The following is a 21877-nucleotide window of genomic DNA, read 5'->3' on the forward strand; positions in this document are numbered from 1 at the left end:
GCTAAAACTATCCTCAACAATAAAAGGACTTCAGGGGGAATCACTATCCCTGAACTCAAGCAGTATTACAGAGCAATAGTGATAAAAACTGCATGGTATTGGTACAGAGACAGACAGACAGACCAGTGGAATAGAATTGAAGACCCAGATATGAACCCACACACCTTTGGGCACTTGATTTTTGACAAAGGAGCCAAAACCATCCAATGGAAAAAAGAGCATTTTCAGCAAATGGTGCTAGTTCAACTGGAGGTCAGCATGTAGAAGAATGCAGATTGATACATGCTTATCACCCTGTACAAAGCTTAAGTCCAAGTGGATCAAGGACCTCCACATCAAACCAGATACACTCAAATAAGGGGGTGGGGAGGATCATGTTTCAGTCCCAGCAAATGCAGAACTCAGCAGTCATGTGGCTCTGGCTTTAGAGTCAAGAAGAGAAGTGACTACTAGGACAGTTGATTCTAATTAGCTGGAGCTAAGAAATTAGTGGTAATTAAGAAGGGACCAGCATCACTGAGGTGAAATCTTCTGGGAAGTGTTTTTTGAGAGCAAAGAAGCTGTGTTCCAGAGAGAGCCAAGGTTGTACCTCATGCTGCAGCTAGACCTGGTAATGTGTAAGAGTCACCCAGGTAGTACTGATTTTGAAAGTATGGAGAGTAGCTGAGGCTTGGTACTGTGAGAGGCCAGGGAAGGCCATTGATGAAGGCCTCAGTTACAGTTCACAGCTGAGGAATGAAGGGTTCATGCAAAGAAGTTGATGTTTGGCACCATTAAGAGAGCCTATGACACTGGAAAAAATTTCCTGAACAAAACACCAATGGCTTATGCTCTAAGATCAAGAATCGACAAATGGGATCTCATAAAACTGCAAAGCTTCTGTAAGGCAAAGGTCACTGTGGTTAGGACAAAATGGAAACCAACAGATTGGGAAAAGATCTTTACCAATGCTACAACAGATAGAGGCCTTATATCCAAAATATACAAAGAACTCAAGAAGTTAGACTTCAGGGAGACAAATAACCCTACTAAAAAATGGAGTTCAGAGCTAAACAAAGAATTCACAGCTGAGGAATGCTGAATGGCTGAGAAACACCTAAAGAAATGCAACATCTCTAGTCATAAGGGAAATGCAAATCAAAACAACCCTGAGATTTCACCTCACACCAGTGAGAATGGCTAAGATCAAAAACTCAGGTGACAGCAAATGTCGACGAGGATGCGGAGAAAGAGGAACACTCCTCCATTGTTGGTGGGATTGCAGACTGGTAAAACCATTCTGGAAACCAGTCTGGAGGTTCCTCCGAAAATTGGACATTGAACTGCCTGAGGATCCAGCTATACCTCTCTTGGGCATATACCCAAAAGATGCCCCAACATATAAAAAAGACATGTGCTCCGCTATGTTTATAGCAGCCTTATTTATAATAGCCAGAAGCTGGAAAGAACCCAGATGCCCTTCAACAGAGGAATGGATACAGAAAATGTGGTACATCTACACAATGGAATATTACTCAGCTATTAAAAACAATGCCTTTATGAAATTCATAGGCAAATGGATGGATCTGGAAAATATCATCCTGAGTGAGGTAACACAATCACAGAAAAACACACATGGTATGCACTCATTGATAAGTGGCTATTAGCCCAAATCCTTGAATTACCCTAGATGCCTAGAACACATGAAACTCAAGACAGATGATCAAAATGTGAATGCTTCACTCCTTCTTTAAAAGGGGAACAAGAATACCCTTGGCAGGGTATAGAGAGGCAAAGATTAGAACAGAGACAGAAGGAACACCCATTCAGAGCCTGCCCCACATGTGGCCCATACATATACAGCCATCCAATTAGACAAGATGGATGAAGCAAAGAAGTGCAGGCAGACAGGAGCCGGATGTAGATCTCTCCTGAGAGACACAGGCAGAATACTGCAAATACAGAGGCGAATGCCAGCAGCAAACCACTGAACTGAGAACGGGACCCCTGTTGAAGGAATCAGAGAAAGAACTGGAAGAGCTTGAAGGGGCTTGAGACCCCATATGAACAACAATGACAAGCAACCAGAGCTTCCAGGGACTAAGCCACTACCTAAAGACTATACATGGACTGACCCTGGACTCTGACCTCATAGGTAGCAATGAATATCCTAGTAAGAGCACCAGTGGAAGGGGAAGCCCTGGGTCCTGCTAAGACTGAACCCCCCAGTGAACGTGATTGTTGGGGGGAGGGCGGCAATGGGGGGAGGATGGCGAGGGGAACACCCATAACGAAGGGGAGGGGGAGGGGTTAGGGGGATGTTGGCCTGGAATCCGGGAAATGGAATAACACTCAAAATGTACATAAGAAATACCCAAATTAATAAAAAAAAAAAAGAGAGAGCCTATGAGAGGCTATTGGTGAAGCCTAATTGCAGGAAAAGAACCCAGTGTATGGGAGATGCCACCCCATGGGATGAGCACCAAGCACAGCGGCAGAAGTGGAGTGGAGTCAACCAGAGCCTAGAATGCTACAGAGAGAAGAGCTGGAGAAGTGAGCCAAGCCCCTTGGAGGAGCTTGGAAGATTATGTCTGGATCCTGGACACTGGAACAAGAAGCTATGAAGATGAAGTTGACTTGGAGACCCAAAGATGCCAGAGCTCCTTGGGATATGTGCTAAGGAAAGCTGTTGACAGGTAGTAGAACCAGGTCAAGAAAAAGAAATTTGTCACAGTTAACAAACATAAAAAAGGAGTTGGAGATCTGAAGGAGATGTGGAGTTAAGAGTTTGCCCAGCTGCTTTCCTGTCTTAATTTGGGGATTACAGTTATGTGATTGGATGAATCTCAGAAGAGACTCTGAACTTTGGACTTTTAACATTGTTGAGACTGCTATAGATCATGGGGACTTTGGAGGTTGGAATAAATGTAGTTTTTTTTATTATGCTATGACTAGATATGGCCCTCATAGCCTCATGTGTTTGAACCAGCCTCTGAGGGTCAGGAAATGGAATGTGGTGGTTTGTGTATGCTTGGCCCTAGGATGTGTAGCCCTAGGAGTTATAGGTGTGGCCTTGTTGGAGTAGACCCTCATCCTAGCAGTCTGGAAGTCAATCTTCTCCTGTTTGCCTTCAGAACAAGATGGTGAACTCTCAGCTCTTCCTGCACCATGCCTGCCTGGGTGCTGCCATGCTACTGCCTTGATGATCATGGACTGAACCTCTGAACCTGTAAGACAGCCCCAATTAGATGTTGTTCTTATGAGAGTTGCCTTGGTCATGGTGTCTGTTCACAGCAGTAAAACTTGTTCTAGGAAGGTTTCTAAATGTATTAACCTTTCCTTTTTGGCTCCTGTAGTTCTGCTTCTGGCTAGCTGTTCTTGTTAACTAAAATTTGGCAACCCTCAACATAGTTTTGGAACTTAAAATATCACCCTGAGAAAGGTTCAGCGCTACACTGGAATCCCGAACACACAATGTAGTTGCTGGCTGTCTAATAAAGGCTTACTGTTGTCTTCTTTTCTTATAAAGGACAACAATTTTATTGAGCATTTTTGCATCGATATTCATAAGGGAAATTGGTCTGAAGTTCTCTTTCTTTGTTGGGTCTTTGTGTGGTTTAGGTATAAGAGTAATTGTGGCTTCATAGAAGGAATTCGGTAGTGCTCCATTTGTTTCAATTTTGTGGAATAGTTTGGATAGTATTGGTATGAGGTCTTCTATGAAGGTCTGATAGAATTCTGCACTAAACCCGTCTGGACCTGGGCTCTTTTTGGTTGGGAGACTTTTTTTTAAGTTCATAGCTTATTTATTTGCAATAGCAAGAAACTGGAAGCAATCCAGATGTCAACTGCAGAATGGACACAGAAAATGTGGCACACCCACACAGTGGGACACACTCAACCATCAAACACAAGGACATCAGAATGCATGGAACTAGAAAACATCAGCCTGGGCGATGCAATCCAGGTTCCAAAGGACATGCACAGCATATACTCACTGATACGTTGACATTATCCAAAATGATGAGAATAGGCATGATATACCCCAAACACTTGAAGGAACTAAATAAGAAGGAAGGCCAAATTGAGGATGCTTGCATTGCTTTTATAAAATATCAATCTGGGTTATTCATAGAGAACAATCCTGGGTTGTCCCACTGTTCTAATCATTGAGGTTTCACAGATCATGTCATTCATACCTGACATCTTATGAAAGCCTTCCTTTTGTGCTCTTAAAAGAAAAAAAATAATACAGACGTCAAGAGAGGGAGATTTTATTTGGAGGAGAGAAAAAGAACTCATACTTTGCCTATGAACCACTTTTAAGAGGCATTTGTCATCTGACTGTCCTTGGACGTGGATGTAGTTTTTTTTTTTAATTTATTTAATTTATTTTTTTTTTTATTAACTTGAGTATTTCTTATATACATTTCGAGTGTTATTCCCTTTCCCGGTTTCCGGGCAAACATCCCCCTCCCCACTCCCCTTCCTTAGGGGTGTTCCCCTCCCAACCCTCCCCCCATTGCGGCCCTCCCCCCATAGACTAGTTCACTGGGGGTTCAGTCTTAGCAGGACCCACGGCTTCCCCTTCCACTGGTGCTCTTACTAGGATATTCATTGCTACCTATGGGGTCAGAGTCCAGGGTCAGTCCATGTATAGTCTTTAGGTAGTGGCTTAGTCCCTGGAAGCTCTGGTTGCTTGGCATTGTTGTACATATGGAGACTCGAGCCCCTTCAAACTCTTCCAGTTCTTTCTCTGATTCCTTCAATAGGGGACCTATTCTCAGTTCAGTGGTTTGCTGCTGGCATTCGCCTCTGTATTTGCTGTATTCTGGCTGTGTCTCTCAGGAGCGATCTACATCCGGCTCCTGTCGGTCTGCACTTCTTTGCTTCATCCATCTTGTCTAATTGGGTGGCTGTATATGTATGGGCCACATGTGGGGCAGGCTCTGAATGGGTGTTCCTTCAGTCTCTGTTTTAATCTTTGCCTCTCCCTTCCCTGCCAAGGGTATTCTTTTTCCTCATTTAAAGAAGGAGTGAAGCATTCACATTTTGATCATCCGTCTTGAGTTTCGTTTGTTCTAGGGATCTAGGGTAATTCAAGGATTTGGGCTAATAGCCTCTTATCAATGAGTGCATACCATGTATGTCTTTCTGTGATTGGGTTAGCTCACTCAGGATGATATTTTCCAGTTCCAACCATTTGCCTACGAATTTCATAAACTCGTTTTTTTGATAGCTGAGTAATATTCCATTGTGTAGATGTACCACATTTTCTGTATCCATTCCTCTGTTGAAGGGCATCTGGGTTCTTTCCATTTTCTGGCTATTATAAATAAGGCTGCGATGAACATAGTGGAGCACGTGTCTCTTTTATATGTTGAGGCATCTTTTGGGTATATGCCCAAGAGAGGTATAGCTGGATCCTCAGGCAGTTCAATGTCCAATTTTCTGAGGATTCTCCAGACTGATTTCCAGAATGGTTTTACCAGTCTGCAATCCCACCAACAATGGAGGAGTGTTCCTCTTTCTCCACATCCTCGCCAGCATCTGCTGTCACCTGAGTTTTTGATCTTAGCCAATCGCACTGGTGTGAGGTGAAATCTCAGGGTTGTTTTGATTTGCATTTCCCTTATGACTAAAGATGTTGAACATTTCTTTAGGTGTTTCTCAGCCATTCAGCATTCCTCAGCTGTGAATTCTTTGTTTAGCTCTGAACCCCATTTTTTAATAGGGGTATTTGTTTCCCTGCGGTCTAACTTCTTGAGTTCTTTGTATATTTTGGATATAAGGCCTCTATCTGTTGTAGGATTGGTAAAGATCTTTTCCCAATCTGTTGGTTGCCGTTTGGTCCTAACCACAGTGTCCTTTGCCTTACAGAAGCTTTGCAGTTTTATGAGATCCCATTTGTCGATTCTTGATCTTAGAGCATAAGCCATGGGTGTTTTGTTCAAGAAATTTTTTCCAGTGCCCATGTGTTCCAGATGCTTCCCTAGTTTTTCTTCTATTAGTTTGAGTGTGTCTGGTTTGATGTGGAGGTCCTTGATCCACTTGGACTTAAGCTTTGTACAGGGTGATAAGCATGGATCGATCTGCATTCTTCTACATGTTGCCCTCCAGTTGAACCAGCACCATTTGCTGAAAATGCTATCTTTTTTCCATTGGATGGTTTTGGCTCCTTTGTCAAAAATCAAGTGACCATAGGTGTGTGGGTTCATTTCTGGGTCTTCAATTCTATTCCATTGGTCTATCTGTCTGTCTCTGTACCAATACCATGCAGTTTTTATCACTATTGCTCTGTAATACTGCTTGAGTTCAGGGATAGTGATTCCCCCTGAAGTCCTTTTATTGTTGAGGATAGCTTTAGCTATCCTGGGTTTTTTGTTATTCCAGATGAATTTGCAAATTGTTCTGTCTAACTCTTTGAAGAATTGGATTGGTATTTTGATGGGGATTGCATTGAATCTGTAGATTGCTTTTGGTAAAATGGCCATTTTTACTATATTAATCCTGCCAATCCATGAGCATGGGAGATCTTTCCATCTTCTGAGGTCTTCTTCAATTTCTTTCCTCAGTGTCTTGAAGTTCTTATTGTACAGATCTTTTACTTGCTTGGTTAAAGTCACACCGAGGTACTTTATATTATTTGGGTCTATTATGAAGGGTGTCGTTTCCCTAATTTCTTTCTCGGCTTGTTTCTCTTTTGTATAGAGGAAGGCAACTGATTTATTTGAGTTAATTTTATACCCAGCCACTTTGCTGAAGTTGTTCATCAGCTTTAGTAGTTCTCTGGTGGAACTTTTGGGATCACTTAAATATACTATCATGTCATCTGCAAATAGTGATATTTTGACCTCTTCTTTTCCGATCTGTATCCCTTTGATCTCCTTTTGTTGTCTGATTGCTCTGGCTAGAACTTCAAGAACTATATTGAATAAGTAGGGAGAGAGTGGGCAGCCTTGTCTAGTCCCTGATTTTAGTGGGATTGCTTCAAGTTTCTCTCCATTTAGTTTAATGTTAGCAACTGGTTTGCTGTATATGGCTTTTACTATGTTTAGGTATGGGCCTTGAATTCCTATTCTTTCCAGGACTTTTATCATGAAGGGGTGTTGAATTTTGTCAAATGCTTTCTCAGCATCTAATGAAATGATCATGTGGTTCTGTTCTTTCAGTTTGTTTATATAATGGATCACGTTGATGGTTTTCCGTATATTAAACCATCCCTGCATGCCTGGGATGAAGCCTACTTGATCATGGTGGATGATTGTTTTGATGTGCTCTTGAATTCGGTTTGCCAGAATTTTATTGAGTATTTTTGCGTCGATATTCATAAGGGAAATACGTCTGAAGTTCTCTTTCTTTGTTGTGTCTTTGTGTGGTTTAGGTATAAGAGTAATTGTGGCTTCGTAGAAGGAATTCGGTAGGGCTCCATCTGTTTCAATTTTGTGGAATAGTTTGGATAATATTGGTATGAGGTCTTCTATGAAGGTTTGATAGAATTCTGCACTAAACCCGTCTGGACCTGGGCTCTTTTTGGTTGGGAGACCTTTAATGACTGCTTCTATTTCCTTAGGAGTTATGGGGTTGTTTAACTGGTTTATCTGTTCCTGATTTAACTTCGATACCTGGTATCTGTCTAGGAAATTGTCCATTTCCTGAAGATTTTCAAATTTTGTTGAATATAGGTTTTTATAGTAAGATCTGATGATTTTTTGAATTTCCTCCGAATCTGTAGTTATGTCTCCCTTTTCATTTCTGATTTTGTTAATTTGGACACACTCTCTGTGTCCTCTCGTTAGTCTGGCTAAGGGTTTATCTATCTTGTTGATTTTCTCAAAGAACCAATTTTTGGTTCTGTTGATGCTTTCTATGGTCCTTTTTGTTTCTACTTGGTTGATTTCAGCTCTGAGTTTGATTATTTCCTGCCTTCTACTCCTCCTGGGTGTATTTGCTTCTTTTTGTTCTAGAGCTTTTAGGTGTGCTGTCAAGCTGCTGACATATGCTCTTTCCTGTTTCTTTCTGCAGGCACTCAGCGCTATGAGTTTTCCTCTTAGCACAGCTTTCATTGTGTCCCATAAGTTTGAGTATGTTGTATCTTCATTTTCATTAAATTCTAAAAAGTTTTTAATTTCTTTCTTTATTTCTTCCTTGACCAGGTTATCATTGAGTAGAGCATTGTTCAATTTCCACGTATATGTGGGCATTCTTCCCTTATTGTTATTGAAGACCAGTTTTAGGCCGTGGTGGTCCGATAGCACGCATGGGATTATTTCTATCTTTCTGTACCTGTTGAGGCCCGTTTTTTGACCAATTATATGGTCAATTTTGGAGAAAGTACCATGAGGAGCTGAGAAGAAGGTATATCCTTTTGCTTTAGGATAGAATGTTCTATAAATATCCGTTAAGTCCATTTGGCTCATGACTTCTCTTAGTCTGTCGACATCACTGTTTAATTTCTGTTTCCATGATCTGTCCATTGATGAGAGTGGGGTGTTGAAATCTCCCACTATTATTGTGTGAGGTGCAATGTGTGTTTTGAGCTTTAGTAAGGTTTCTTTTACGTATGTAGGTGCCCTTGTATTTGGGGCATAGATATTTAGGATTGAGAGTTCATCTTGGTTGATTTTTCCTTTGATGAATATGAAGTGTCCTTCCTTATCTCTTTTGATGACTTTTAATTGAAAATTGATTTTATTTGATATTAGAATGGCTACTCCAGCTTGCTTCTTCTGACCATTTGCTTGGAAAGTTGTTTTCCAGCCTTTCACTCTGAGGTAGTGTCTGTCTTTGTCTCTGAGGTGTGTTTCCTGTAGGCAGCAGAATGCAGGGTCCTCGTTGCGTATCCAGTTTGTTAATCTATGTCTTTTTATTGGGGAGTTGAGGCCATTGATATTGAGAGATATTAAGGAATAGTGATTATTGCTTCCCGTTATATTCATATTTGGATGTGAGGTTATGTTTGTGTGCTTTCATTCTCTTTGTTTTGTTGCCAAGACGATTAGTTTCTTGCTTCTTCTAGGGTATAGCTTGCCTCCTTATGTTGGGATTTACCATTTATTATCCTTTGTAGTGCTGGATTTGTAGAAAGATATTGTGTAAATTTGGTTTTGTCATGGAATATCTTGGTTTCTCCATCAATGTTAATTGAGAGTTTTGCTGGATACAGTAACCTGGGCTGGCATTTGTGTTCTCTTAGGGTCTGTATAACATCAGTCCAGGATCTTCTGGCCTTCATAGTTTCTGGCGAGAAGTCTGGTGTGATTCTGATAGGTCTCCCTTTATATGTTACTTGACCTTTTTTCCTTACTGCTTTTAATATTCTTTCTTTATTTTGTGCGTTTGGTGTTTTGACAATTATGTGACGGGAGGTGTTTCTTTTCTGGTCCAATCTATTTGGAGTTCTGTAGGCTTCTTGTATGTCTATGGGTATCTCTTTTTTTAGGTTAGGGAAGTTTTCTTCTATGATTTTGTTGAAGATATTTACTGGTCCTTTGAGCTGGGAGTCTTCACTCTCTTCTATACCTATTATCCTTAGGTTTGATCTTCTCATTGAGTCCTGGATTTCCTGTATGTTTTGGACCAGTAGCTTTTTCCGCTTTACATTATCTTTGACAGTTGAGTCAATGATTTCTATGGAATCTTCTGCTCCTGAGATTCTCTCTTCCATCTCTTGTATTCTGTTGGTGAAGCTTGTATCTACAGCTCCTTGTCTCTTCTTTTGGTTTTCTATATCCAGGGTTGTTTCCATGTGTTCTTTCTTGATTGCTTCTATTTCCATTTTTAATTCCTTCAACTGTTTGATTGTGTTTTCCTGGAATTCTTTCAGGGATTTTTGCGATTCCTCTCTGTAGGCTTCTACTTGTTTATTAATGTTTTCCTGTGTTTCCCTAAGTGTGTTCATGTCTTTCTTGAAGTCCTCCAGCATCATGATCAAATATGATTTTGAAACTAGATCTTGCTTTTCTGGTGTGTTTGGATATTCCATGTTTGTTTTGGTGGGAGAATTGGGCTCCGATGATGGCATGTAGTCTTGGTTTCTGTTGCTTGGGTTCCTGCGCTTGCCTCTCGCCATCAGATTATCTCTAGTGTTACTTTGTTCTGCTATTTCTGACAGTGGCTAGACTGTCCTATAAGCCTGTGTGTCAGGAGTGCTGTAGACCTGTTTTCCTCTCTTTCAGTCAGTTATGGGGACAGAGTGTTCTGCTTTCGGGCGTGTAGTTTTTCCTCTCTACAGGTCTTCAGCTGTTCCTGTGGGCCTGTGTCTTGAGTTCACCAGGCAGCTTTCTTGCAGCAGAAAATTTGGTCTTACCTGTGGTCCCGAGGCTCAGGTTCGCTCGTGGGGTGCTGCCCAGGGGCTCTCTGCAGCGGCAGCAACCAGGAAGACCTGTGCCGCCCCTTCCCGGAGCTTCAGTGCACCAGGGTTCCAGATGGTCTTTGGCTTTTTCCTCTGGCGTCCGAGATGTGTGTGCAGGGAGCAGTCTTCTGGTTTCCCAGGCTTGTCTGCCTCTCTGAAGGTTTAGCTCTCCCTCCCACGGGATTTGGGTGCAGAGAACTGTTTATCCGGTCTGTTTCCTTCAGGGTCCGGCGGTGTCTCTGGCAGGGGTCCTGCTGCTCCTGGGCCCTCCCCCACGGGAGCCCAGAGGCCTTATACAGTTTCCTCTTGGGCCAGGGATGTGGGCAGGGGTGAGCAGTGTTGGTGGTCTCTTCCCCTCTGCAACCTCAGGAGTGCCCACCTGACCAGGCGGTTGGGTCTCTCTCTCACCGGGTCTGGGAGCAGAGAGCTGCTGCAGGCCGGGATCTGCTGGTGTGGGACTTCCGGTAAACACAGAACGTGCCCGGTCCTAGAGAAATTCTGCTTCCGTGTGTCCCAAGCTCACCAGGCAGCTTTCTTGCAGCAGAAAATTTGGTCTTACCTGTGGTCCCGAGGCTCAGGTTCGCTCGTGGGGTGCTGCCCAGGGGCTCTCTGCAGCGGCAGCAACCAGGAAGACCTGTGCAGCCCCTTCCGGGAGCTTCAGTGCACCAGGGTTCCAGATGGTCTTTGGCTTTTTCCTCTGGCGTCCGAGATGTGTGTGCAGGGAGCAGTCTCTTCTGGTTTCCCAGGCTTGTCTGCCTCTCTGAAGGTTTAGCTCTCCCTCCCACGGGATTTGGGTGCAGAGAACTGTTTATCCGGTCTGTTTCCTTCAGGGTCCGGAGGTGTGTGGATGTAGTTTTATCCTGTGTGTTGAATTTTCAAATCAGAAATTTAGGGAGACCTTTTACAATAAAAATATGATGTACTATCTTATCATTAGACAGTAGCTGTGAAGTCTTCATTCATGTCTCATAAATGCTTAATATGAAAAATGATCATCAAATCACCATGCTATGTTACACTCATCAGAAAGGCAGAGGAAGGAGCAGAGGCATGGCCCATACTTTTGTATGTGATGGAGGTTTCAAGTCAAAGTTTGGAGGTGCAGAATAGTGTGTATACGTTTGCATGTGGGAGCCAAAGGACAACTTTGAATGTCACTCCTCAAGTGCTTTCTATCTTTGAAACAGGTTTACTCATGGGCCTGGAGTTTCACTAAAAATAATAAACTAACATTCCACTGAGTCCCCTGAGATCTGCTTCTACCTCACTTCCTTCTCTTAATGGGTTTATGAATATAAAACCAAATGCCCAGACATTAGACTAGATTCTGAAGGATCCAACTCAGATCCTCCCTCAATTACATGAAAAATATATTGTGAGTTAAGCTATCCCTCTATCCCTTGACTCAAAAGTTTTAATAAAATTTCCAAGACAGGATTGTTTTCAAAGTACCTTCAAATTATTAACAAAAATTTGGTATCCTCACCCTCACCAATATATTGAGGCTCTGTTCCTTTTTTTTTTATTAACTTGAGTATTTCTTTTTTTATATATTTTTTATTAACTTGAGTATTTCTTATATACATTTCAAGTGTTATTCCCTTTCCCGGTAACCGGGCAAACATCCCCCTCCCCCCTCCCCTTCCTTATGGGTGTTCCCCTCCCAACCCTCCCCCCATTGCCGCCCTCCCCCCACCAGTCTAGTTCACTGGGGGTTCAGTCTTAGCAGGACCCAGGGCTTCCCCTTCCACTGGTGCTCTTACTAGGATATTCATTGCTACCTATGGGGTCAGAGTCCAGGGTCAGTCCATGTATAGCCTTTGGGTAGGAGCTTAGTCCCTGGATGCTCTGGTTGCTTGGCATTGTTGTACATATGGAGACTCGAGCCCCTTCAAGCTCTTCCAGTTCTTTCTCTGATTCCTTCAACGGGGGTCCTATTCTCAGTTCAGTGGTTTGCTGCTGGCATTCGCCTCTGTATTTGCTCTATTCTGGCTGTGTCTCTCAGGAGCGATCTACATCCGGCTCCTGTCGGTCTGCACTTCTTTGCTTCATCCATCTTGTCTAATTGGGTGGCTGTATATGTATGGGCCACATGTGGGGCAGACTCTGAATGGGTGTTCCTTCAGTCTCTGTTTTAATCTTTGCCTCTCTCTTCCCTGCCAAGGGGATTCTTGTTCCCCTTTTAAAGAAGGAGTGAAGCATTCACATTTTGATCATCCGTCTTGAGTTTCGTTTGTTCTAGGGATCTAGGGTAATTCAAGCATTTGGGCTAATAGCCTCTTATCAATGAGTGCATACCATGTATGTCTTTCTGTGATTGGGTTAGCTCACTCAGGATGATGTTTTCCAGTTCCAACCATTTGCCTACGAATTTCATAAAGTCGTTGTTTTTGATAGCTGTGTAATATTCCATTGTGTAGATGTACCACATTTTCTGTATCCATTCCTCTGTTGAAGGGCATCTGGGTTCTTTCCAGCTTCTGGCTATTATAAATAAGGCTGCAATGAACATAGTGGAGCACGTGTCTTTTTTATATGTTGGGGCATCTTTTGGGTATATGCCCAAGAGAGGTATAGCTGGATCCTCAGGCAGTTCAATGTCCAATTTTCTGAGGATTCTCCAGACTGATTTCCAGAATGGTTGTACCAGTTTGCAGTCCCACCAACAATGGAGGAGTGTTCCTCTTCCTCCACATCCTCGCCAGCATCTGTTGTCCCCTGAGTTTTTGATCTTAGCCATTCTCACTGGTGTGAGGTGAAATCTCAGGGTTGTTTTGATTTGCATTTCCCTTATGACTAAAGATGTTGAACATTTCTTTAGGTGTTTCTCAGCCATTCAGCATTCCTCAGCTGTGAATTCTTTGTTTAGCTCTGAACCCCATTTTTTAATAGGGTTATTTGTCTCCCTGAAGTCTAACTTCTTGAGTTCTTTGTATATTTTGGATATAAGGCCTCTATCTGTTGTAGGATTGCTAAAGATCTTTTCCCAATCTGTTGGTTGCCATTTTGTCCTAACCACAGTATCCTTTGCCTTACAGAAGCTTTGCAGTTTTATGAGATGGTTGGGAGACTTTTAATGACTGCTTCTCTTTCTTTAGGAGTTATGGGGTTGTTTAAATGGTTTATCTGTTCCTGATTTAACTTTGGTACCTGGTATCTGTCTAGGAAATTGTCATTTCCTGAAGATTTTCAAGTTTTGTTGAATATAGGCTTTTGTAGTAGGATCTGATGATTTTTTGAATTTCCTCTGATTCTGTAGTTATGTTTCCCTTTTCATTTCTGATTTTGTTAATTTGGACACACTCTCTGTGTCCTCTGGTTTGTCTGGCTAAGGGTTTATCTATCTTGTTGCTTTTCTCAAAGAACCAGCTTTTGCTTCTGGTGATTCTTTGTATTGTCCTTTTTGTTTCTACTTGGTTGATTTCAGCTCTGAGTTTATTTCTTGCCTTCTACTCCTCCTGGGTGTATTTGCTTCTTTTTGTTCTAGAGCTTTTAGGTGTGCTGTCAAGCTGCTTATATATGCTCTCTCCTGTTTCTTTCTCCAGGCACTCAGAGCTATGAGTTTTCCTCTTAGCACGGCTTTCATCATGTCCCATAAGTTTGGGTATGTTTTACCTTCATTTTCATTAAATTCTAAGAAGTCTTTAATTTCTTTCTTTATTTCTTCCTTGACCAAGTTATCATTGAGTACAGCATTGTTCAACTTCCATGTATATGTGGGCGTTCTTCCCTTATTGTTATTGAAGACCAGCTTTAGCCCGTGGTGGTCTGATAGGATGCATGGGGTTATTTCTATCTTTCTGTATCTGTTGAGGCCTGTTTTATGACCAATTATATGGTCAATTTTGGAGAAAGTACAGTGAGGTGGTGAGAAGAATGTATATCCTTTTGTTTTAGGGTAGAATGTTCTATAAATATCTGTTAAGTCCATTTGGTTCATGACTTCTCTTAGTCTGTCTATGTGTCTGTTTAATTTCTGTTTCCATGATCTGTCCATTGATGAGAGTGGGGTGTTGAAATCTCCTACTATTATTGTGTGAGGTGCAATGTGTGCTTTGAGCTTTCGTAAGGTTTCTTTTATGTGTGTAGCTGTCCTTGTATTTGGAGCATAGCTATTTAGGATTGAGAGTTCATCTTGGTGGATTTTTCCTTTGATGAATATGAAGTGTCCTTTTTTTATCTTTTTTGATGACTTTTAATTGAAAATCGATTTTATTTGATATTAGAATGGCTACTCCAGCTTGCTTCTCCTGACCATTTGCTTGGAAAGTTGTTTTCCAGCCTTTTACTCTGAGGTAGTGTCTGTCTGAGGTGTGTTTCCTGTAGACAGCAGAATGCAGGGTCTTCATTGCGTATCCAGTTTGTTAATCAATGTCTTTTTATTGGGGAGTTGAGACCATTGATGTTGAGAGGTATTAAGGAATAGTGATTATTGCTTCCTGTTATATTCATATTTGGATGTGAGATTATGTTTGTGTGCTTTTCTTCTCTTTGTTTTGTTGCCAAGACGATTAGTTTCTTGCTTTTTCTCGGGTGTAGCTTGCCTCCTTATGTTGGGCTTTACCATTTATTATCCTTTGTAGTGCTGGATTTGTAGAAAGATATTGTGTAAATTTGGTTTTGTCATGGAATATCTTGGTTTCTCCATCTGTGTTAATTGAGAGTTTTGCTGGATACAGTAACCTGGGCTGGCATTTGTGTTCTCTTAGTGTCTGTATGACATCTGTCCAGGATCTTCTGGCTTTCATAGTCTCTTGTGAGAAGTCTGGTGTGATTCTGATAGGTCTGCCTTTATATGTTACTTGACCTTTTTCCCTTACTGCTTTTAAAATTCTTTCTTTGTTTTTTTGTATTTGATGTTCTGACTATTATGTGATAGGAGGAGTTTCTATTCTGGTCCAATCTATTTGGAGTTCTGTAGGCTTCTTTTATGTTTATGGGCTTCTCTTTCTTTGGATTAGGGAAATTTTCTTCTATAAATTTGTTGAAGATAGTTCCTTGTCCTTTAAGTTGGGAGTCTTCACTCTCTTCTATACCTATTATCCTTAGATTTGATATTCTCATTGTGTCCTGGATTTCCTGTATGTTTTGGACCAGTAGCTTTGTGCATTTTACATTATGTTTGACAGTTGTGTCAATGTTTTCTATGGTATCTTCTGCCCGTGTGATTCTCTCTTCTGTCTCTTGTATTCGGTTGGTGATTCTTGCATATGTGACTTCTGATCTTTTCCCTAGGTTTTCTATCTTCAGGGTTGTCTCCCTTTGTGCTTCCTTTATTGTTTCTATTTCCATTTTTATATCCTGAATGTTTTTTCCATTTCCTTTACCTGTTTGGTTGTGTTTTTCTGTAATTCTTTAAGGGATTTTTGTGTTTCCTCTTTAAGGGCTTCTATTTGTTTACTTGTGTTGTCTTGTATTTCTTCAAGTCAATTATCTATGTCCTTCTTAATGTCCTTCATCATTATCATAAAATGTGATTTTAAACCCAAATCTTGCTTTTCTGGTGTTTTGGATATCCAGTATTTGCTTTGGTGGGAGAACAGGGCTTTGCTGATGCCATGTCGTCTTGGTTTCTGTTGCTTAGGTTCCTTGCTTGCCTCTCACCATCAGGTTGTCTCTGGTGTTGGCTTGTCTTGCTGACTTTGAAAGTAGCTTGGCCCTCCTGTAGGCCTGTTTTCTTTCAGCCATATCTGGGAACAGAGAACTCTGCTCATAGGTGTGTAGGTGTTTTTGACAACTGGCTTTCAATTCTTGACACAGACAGAACACTGAAGGGTCCTTCCCTTGACTGCTCCTAAATCCCAGTGCCCAGGGGTCAGAGATGGCATTAGGTGATTTCCTCTTTCATCCGGAATGTGGGCAGAAACTATGTTTCTTTTGGGTTCTCAGGAGTGTCCACAGTTCTGAGGGTCCATCTCTCTCCACCACGGGATTTGGGTTCAGGGACTTGTCAACTTTCTATTGTCTTAAATCTATGTCCAAGCAACATTCTCTGTTGGCTATCCCACAACAAGATTTCATCAAAGTAGTGGTCCTGGGCTGTATCTTGATTGGTCCAGTACATGCCTACCAGTAGAATGCTCCATGTTTGAGCCCTGTCATCATATAAACTAGGTGTAGTGAATATAAGCCTGTATTTCCAGTACTGCATACGTGAAGGCAGATGGATCAGAAATTCAAAGTGATCTTTGACTACATAATAAAAAGTCAGAGGCCAACCTGGGATATACAAGAATTTACTCCCCCCCAAAAAAACCCCAAAACCAATACCAAATAAGATAGCATTCTGCTTGAAGCAACTATGTCTAGCCACTGTGGCTAAACATCAAGTTCAGGGTTTTTCAGAGTGTCAGAGATGAGTGCCCAAGGTCCTTCCAAGAAGTAGAACAAGTGGCAGATGATAGATGCATGATAGATAGAGGATAGATATAAACAGTAGATAGACATAGAGGATGGTAAAGATAGAAATGATATGCAGGCAGACAGCAGAGGGACCACAGATTTTAGACCTAGATGACAGATGGATGATACATAGAAATCTTGTAGCTACAGCTCCAGTTGCAGAAGGCTGGTTATTGTGATAGTTTGTATATGCTTGTCGAAGGGAGTGGGAGTGGCACTATTAGGAAGTATGGCCCTATTGGAGTAGGCATGGCATTGTGGGTATGGGCTTAAGACCCTCATCCTAGTTGCCTGGAAGTTAGTATTCTGCTAGCTGCCTTCAGATGAAGATATAGAACTCTCAGCTCTAATTGTACTATGCCTGCCTGGATGCTGCCATGCTCCTGGTTTGATGATAAGGGACTGAACTTCTGAACCTGTAAGCCAGCCCCAATTAAATGTTGTCCTTTATAAAACTTGCATTGGCCATGGTGTCTGTTCACTGCAGTAGAACCCTAACTAAGACAGTTATGTAGACAGATATAGACTCAGAGACTGGGGAGGGACTGAAGTCTTTTAAAGAACTGGCCACTCTATTGGAGTGTGCACTGGCTCATTTTTGTGTGTCACAAGCTAGAATCATCAGAGAGAAAGGAGCCTTACTTGAGGAAATGCCTCCATGAGATCAGCTGTAAGGCATTATTCAATCAGTGATCACTGGGAGAGGACCCAGCCTGAGATGGGTGGTGACATTCCTGGGCTGGTCGTCCTGGCTTCTGTAAGAAAGCAGGCTGACCAAGCAATGTGAAGCAAGCCAGTAAGCAAGACCCCTCCATGGCCTCTGCATCATCTCCTGTCTCCAGGATCCTGCCCTGTGTGAGTTCCTGTCCTGACTTCCTTCAGTGGTTATCAGCAATGTGGAAGTGTGAGCCAAATAAACTCTTTCTTCCCCGAGTTGCTTTTTGGTTCTGGCATTTCATCAAAATGTGAAAAACCTGAATTAAGACAGGTAGGAACTGTGAGTGTTAAGTTTGATATTCCTGGGACAAGGCAGCAGGATGGAACCTGAGGCAGGAGCTGATGTTGTGACCCCATGCAAGATTCTTCCTTCTCTGATATAATGGTTCATTTGCTTGTCACCTTGATTGGATTAAGTGGTGGCATTTCTTAGGAGGGGGTCTTCTCAGAGGTAATTAGATTTGAGAGCTCTGAACTAATCAGTTGGTCAACCTGTGGTCTGACAGATTGAGAATATGATGGCGTTATGGGGGGTAGTGAATGGTAGAGAGAGGACCTAGTAGAGGGAATCACTTAGGGTGTAAATTTGGAACTACATCTGTCCCTGGACACTTTCTAAATTCCACTTGTAGGTTATGAGCCAAGATATAGCCTTGTCATGAGAAAGAATGTTGAGGAAACTGGCTTGTTCCTGGAACAGGGGCCAATATCCAGGATCCAGGCCTACCCTGAGTACAGGAGCCAGTGTTCATGGAAGTGGCTATTGATGGCTGAAGAGCAAGATCTACTTGCTACAATAGACACTCCTTGCCTGTGTGTCCAAAGCTTGGCAAATATACAGCCATGTGGACAGGAATAGTGTTACTCCTTGGCCCTGGTTATACCCTTATCTCTCAGATTCCTGTCTGTAGCAAGTAACAAGACACTGGCACATACCACCACAGAGCTTCCCATATCTGCATTGTCTTCACAGTGACAGACCGATGTCTCTTAAAATGTGAGCCAAAATAAGTCACTTTTTGTTTCCTGTCATGTATTTGGTTACAGTAGTAAGTTTTAAAGTCCTAAGCTCAGGACACTGATATATGTGTACATTTGGATACCGAGTTGGACACTGGATCAGTCTAGGGTATCAAACACAGTAGGAGGAGGTCCTTGGAGAGGGGCAGTTTGTACACAGATGCACACACAGGGAGGAGACTGTAACAATTAGTCAGTGGATAGTGTATTGCTTCTACAAGACAAGGGATGGCTGAATGCTATGACTGCACAGCTAGGTGGGGCACAGGACTGACTCTTTCTGCAACATGGAGAAATCTAACCTCAGATGCCATATCCCAAATTCTTGGCTTCCACAGTTGGCAGAGAATGGAGTTCTGCTTTTCAAGCAGCCTATGGAAACTGGTATTAGAAGTTGAATGGCGGAAGGCCCTGGTGTAGGGACCGGAACCAGGGAAGATGCAGAGCTGAAGTGGCGTGTACTGCTCCTTGGCCAAGAAAGGCCATTTCAATCGGCTACCTCATGGCCTCAAGGGGCTTCTTCAGTTCCTTTAAGAACTTATTCAGATCAACCAATTGATGCCGATGTAACAGTGATAGGTTCTGGTCCTGGAGGATATGTTGCTGCCATTGAAGCTGCCCAGTTAGGCTTTAAGACAGTCTGCATTGAGAAGAATGAAACACTTAGAGGAACATGCTTGAATGTTGGTTGTATTCCTTCAAAGTCTTTATTAAATAATTCTCGTTATTACCATTTGGCCCATGGAAAAGATTTTGCATCTAGGGGAAGTGAAATACCAGAAGTTCGCTTGAATTTAGAGAAGATGATGGAGCAGAAGCGTTCTGCAGTAAAAGCATTAACAGGGGGGAATTGCCCACTTATTCCAACAAAATAAGGTTGTTCATGTCAATGGATTTGGAAAGATAACTGGCAAGAATCAGGTTATAGCTACAACAGCGGATAGCAGCACTCAGGTTATTGGCACCAAAAACATCCTTATAGCTACGGGCTCAGAAGTTACTCCTTTTCTTGGAATCATGATTGATGAAAGCACCATAGTGTCTTTTACAGGAGCTTTATCTTTAAAAAAAGTTCCAGAGAAGTTGGTTTTTATTGGTGCAGGAGTAATCGGTGTGGAATTGGGTTCAGTTTGGCAAAGACTTGGTGCAGATGTGACAGCGGTTGAATTTTTGGGTCATGTGGGTGGAATAGAAATTAGCATGGAGATATCTAAAAATTTTCAACATATTCTTCAAAATCAAGGATTTAAGTTTAAACAATATACAAAAGTTACTGGTTCCACCAAGAAGTCAGATGGAAAGATTGATGTGTCTGTCGAAGCTGCTTCTGGTGGGAAAGCTGAGGTCATTATGTGTGATGTATTCTTGGTTTGCATTGGTCGATGGCCCTTTACTCAGAATTTGGGACTAGAAGAGCTTGGAATTGAACTAGATCCCAAAGGTAGAATTCCAGTCAATACCAGATTTCAAACTAAAATTCCAAATATCTTTGCTATTGGAGATGTGGTTGCTGGTCCAACGTTGGCTCACGAAGCAGAAGATGAAGGCATCATCTGTGTTGAAGGAATGGCAGGCGGTGTTGTCCACATTGATTATAATTGTGTGCCGTCAGTGATCTACACACATCCTGAGGCTGCTTGGGTTGGCAAATCAGAAGAACAGTTGAAAGAAGAGGGTGTCGAGTTCAAAGTTGGAAAATTCCCATTTGCTGCCAACAGCAGAGCTAAAACAAATGCTGACACAGAAGGCATGGTGAAGATTCTTGGATATAAATCAACAGAGAGAGTACTGGGACATATTCTAGGACCAGGTGCTGGAGAAATGGTGACTGAGGCTGCCCTGCATTGGAATACGGAACTTCCTGTGAAGATATAGCTACAGTCTGCCATGCACATCCAACCTTAGAGAAGCAAACTTGGCTGCATCTTTTGGCAAACCAATCAACTTTTAATTAGAGGATTGCTTTTATTAAAATCTGGAAGCTTTTGTCAACATTACATTTTTGAACAGGATTAATCTCCCAGTCCCAAGAATTTGTAGGATGAAATTATGAAACTTCTGGAAGGTATTTAGTAGGGTTCGAACAGAATGGAATAAACTTGTATACCTATGTAGCAAGAATTTTGTTCCAGTGCATTAATGCAAAGAGAAAGCGACATATACTAGCATCCTGGGAAGTTTTTGACCTGTTTTCATACTGTCTATGAGATTCAACATCACTGAACTAGCACTCATAGATTTTACCTCTAATTTTGTGGAGGTGAGTCTGTTGACAAGGAAGGAGTTGGAGAATACATGTGAACAACTTGAGGAGAACTGGCCAAGTTACTTTAAATTTGGTTTTCATATTGGAAACGAGTCAGTGACTAGAACAAGATTCAAATATGTACAAACAACTTACATAAATAAAGGTGATTGTCTCTCATTTTATTTAACTTCCAAATTCCTGGCAGTTTAGAGGTAGAACTACGTGTTTAAACATTAAGGTTATAGGTCTGTAAGTCTAAATGAAGATTCTGTCTACAGAACTATTAAGTGGAGACTTATGATTATACCAGGGAATGAAGATACCAAAATAAACATGTCTTAAATAAAAAAAAGAAGTTGAATGGCATAAAACTACAGAGGAGCCTAGCCCAGGTGCCCTGGAGAGATGAAACACGATGGGTCTCTTGCAGCTCAGCTTTCTTAGCCGTGGAGTGAACAGTTTTTAACCTGACTGTACTTTTCTCAGTCTGCCAGAGAGGTCCAAACGTCCCCAAGAAGCAGAAGGGAGATGCCTGCTTTTACTGTGGGGTCTCAGGGAAGTTGCCTGCCTTGCCAGTATCTCGAGGCTTAAATGTTATCAACTCAAAGCGCTTATTCACCTGTCTTGCATACTTTAGAGCGAGGCTGGTTTGGTCATATTTTGGTCCTGAGATATATAGAGACACGGTTAGCTCTTGAAGGCCTAGGACAGAGACATTCCCTTGTACTCCAGGTTCCACTGCTCCTCATAGTAACTATAACTATGTTCCAAGCATCTGGCTTTAGCTCAGCTTCTCAGCAGGTCTGGACCCAAGCCCAGATTCTCTGCAGCTCACTGTGCAGTAGGTACTGGTTATGAGTCAAATGGCACACTTTATTGCCTGTCATTGTGTGGCTCCCAAAGCAGAAATGCCACTTACAGGAATCAGATGCTTCTCAGTCCCAGGTAGAACGCTTCTCCCACAACAGCAGAAGCTGCAGTTGCATTGCTAGCCAGGTCCACACTGCTGCTGCAACTGCACCAGATTTTGTGGCTAGTCCAGTCCCTGAGTCTCCACCACACTCCTCTGCCAGGGCCTATGTAGACCTGCATCTTAGGATGTTCCAGCTACAAAACTACGCCTTGGGAATGCAGTGAGAACAGACCACCCTGACACT

At 42.1% G+C, this 21877-nt stretch overlaps 1 pseudogene and 1 gene segment (V, D, J or C); one reads left to right on the top strand and one right to left on the bottom strand.

Annotated features, from left to right (window-relative positions):
* LOC103692723 (Ig gamma-2B chain C region-like) overlaps positions 1–21877 on the bottom strand; it is a 160847-nt gene that overhangs the window by 77632 nt on the left and 61338 nt on the right.
* Positions 18911–20423, top strand: Dld-ps1 (dihydrolipoyl dehydrogenase, pseudogene 1; annotated as a pseudogene).

Source organism: Rattus norvegicus, chromosome 6 (assembly GCF_036323735.1).
Source record: "Rattus norvegicus strain BN/NHsdMcwi chromosome 6, GRCr8, whole genome shotgun sequence".
Lineage (NCBI taxonomy): Eukaryota > Metazoa > Chordata > Mammalia > Rodentia > Muridae > Rattus > Rattus norvegicus.